The following is a 2,265-nucleotide window of genomic DNA, read 5'->3' as shown; positions in this document are numbered from 1 at the left end:
CCTTGGGTTTCTGAAAGGCGCCCTCAAATAAAATGTATTATTATTATTATTATTATTAAACATGAAATGACACACAAGGCTGATCAGACCACTATGACACACGAGGGGTAACTAAACAAAACACAATTGTAAACAACAAACAATGCAGTATAGTCTGGTTTGTTAATAAACTAAACACCAAAGAAAAAAAATCAAAACTACTGAACCCTAATCTCAAATATTTAATTAAGTACAAATACTTTGTTGTTAATTAAAGAAAACACACATTCTCCCATTCAACAGGAAGTGGTAGTGCGGTCCAGTTATCCCTTTTTGTATTTAACAGCTTCAAAACCTGTCGACCACCTTTTGTCTGGCAACTTCCAGGGATCATGGCAGGTAAGAAGTAAAAGAAACAAAGGTTAGTCAAAAATCAAGTTAATGAAATAGTATGAATACATAAGTAAACTAAATGTGCACGCTTACAAATAGAACAAATGTATCCAAACCAGTCATAAAACTTATTGGAAAGTAAAGTGTGTTATTGTGTTCAAATAAAGGAATGAAAATACACAAGAGCTAGCGACTTTAGAGTGTAGCCATGGGTTTGGCCATCACAAAATACAAGGTCAAAATCAGGCCCCAAATAAAAAAACTAACAAAAAACAAACAGTCCTAGTCCGAAAAGGGTTTGGACACAGTGTAAAATGCTTTAATACAGATGATGTCTTTTTCAGGGAAGACTGTGGTGTGTCTGCATCATGTTTACATATAAGGAGCTTTGCATGATAGAGCTTCAGCTTGGATTGGTGGATGTCACGGTGAACTGTGTTCCCAGACATTTTATTTCCAAAAGTGTTCCTGAGGCTGTGCAGTGCAGTTCTTGGTCCTTGCACACAGATATTTCACCAGATTCTCAGAAATGATATTATGTGATGTACCCGATAAGATATTGTCTTGGCAATTTTAGATTGAGGAATATGTTACTGAAATTGTTTCACAATTTCTAGATGCAGTTTTCTTGCAGACTGATAAATCCCTGCTCATCTTTACTTCCAAGAAAAACATTCCCACAGTTACTCGGTCACATAGACACCAGTCTGATAATGAAGGGACACAAAGTGGTTCATGACCTTGAACACAGCTTACAGTCTGTGTTCCTATCTTCATACACCAGGGCTATGTACATACCATCCACTAATTGTTACGTACTTTGTGTGACCTTAACTAAAGCAACGACCAGGTATACCTTACAAAGGATTTATAAAGGAAATTTTTTCACACCAGCCTATTAATCAACCAAAGACCCAGACAGACTTTTAATTCATTTGAAAGCCTGATGCTTAGCCTCGTCCACCCCAGCTGTAAAACTCAGAAACCAGTCTTACTTGTTATCATCTATCGTCCACCTGGGCCTTACACAGAGTTTCTGTCTGATTTCTCGGACTTTTTATCTGATTTAGTTCTGAGCTCAGATAAGATAATTATTGTGGGTGATTTTAACATCCATGTAGATGCTAAAAATGACAGCCTCAACATGGCATTGAATCTGTTATTAGACTCAATTGGCTTCTCTCAAAATGTAAAAGAACCCACCCACCACTTTAATGGTAAATGGCCTGCATTTGTATAGCGCTTTACTCAGTCCCTAAGGACCCCAAAGCACTTTACACTACATTCAGCCATTCACACACACATTGGTAATGGCAAGCTACATTGTAGCCACAGTTACCCTGGGGCGCACTGACAGAGGCGAGGCTGCCGGACACTGGCGCCACCGGGCCCTCTGACCACCACCAGCAGGCCAACACGGGGTTAGTATCTTGCCCAAGGATATTTGGCATGCAGCCAGGAGACAGCCTGGGATTGAACCACCGACCTTCTGATTAGTGGCTGACCTGCTCTGCCACCTGAGCTACAGCCACCCCACTTTAATCACACTCTAGATCTTGTTTTAACATATGGCATAGAAACTGAACATTTAACAGTGTTTCCTGAAAACCCTCTCCTGTCTGATCATTTCCTGATAACATTTACATTTACAATAATTGATTACACAGCAGTGGAGAGTAGACTTTATCACAGCAGATGTCTTTCTGAAAGCGCTGTAACTAAGTTTAAGAATATAATCCACCCACTGTTATCATCTTCAATGCCCTGTACCAACATAGAGCAGAGCAGCTATCTGAACGCTACTCCAACAGAGGTCGATTATCTTGTTAATAATTTCACCTCCTCACTACGTACGACTCTGGATACTGTAGCTCCTTGAAAACTAAGGTCTCT

The sequence above is a fragment of the Mchenga conophoros genome, linkage group LG4, assembly GCF_057382185.1.
Source record: "Mchenga conophoros isolate Kocher_MC1m ecotype Shallow Benthic linkage group LG4, M_conophoros_male_GT1.1, whole genome shotgun sequence".
NCBI lineage: Eukaryota > Metazoa > Chordata > Actinopteri > Cichliformes > Cichlidae > Mchenga > Mchenga conophoros.
This window is presented reverse-complemented; position numbering follows the sequence as displayed.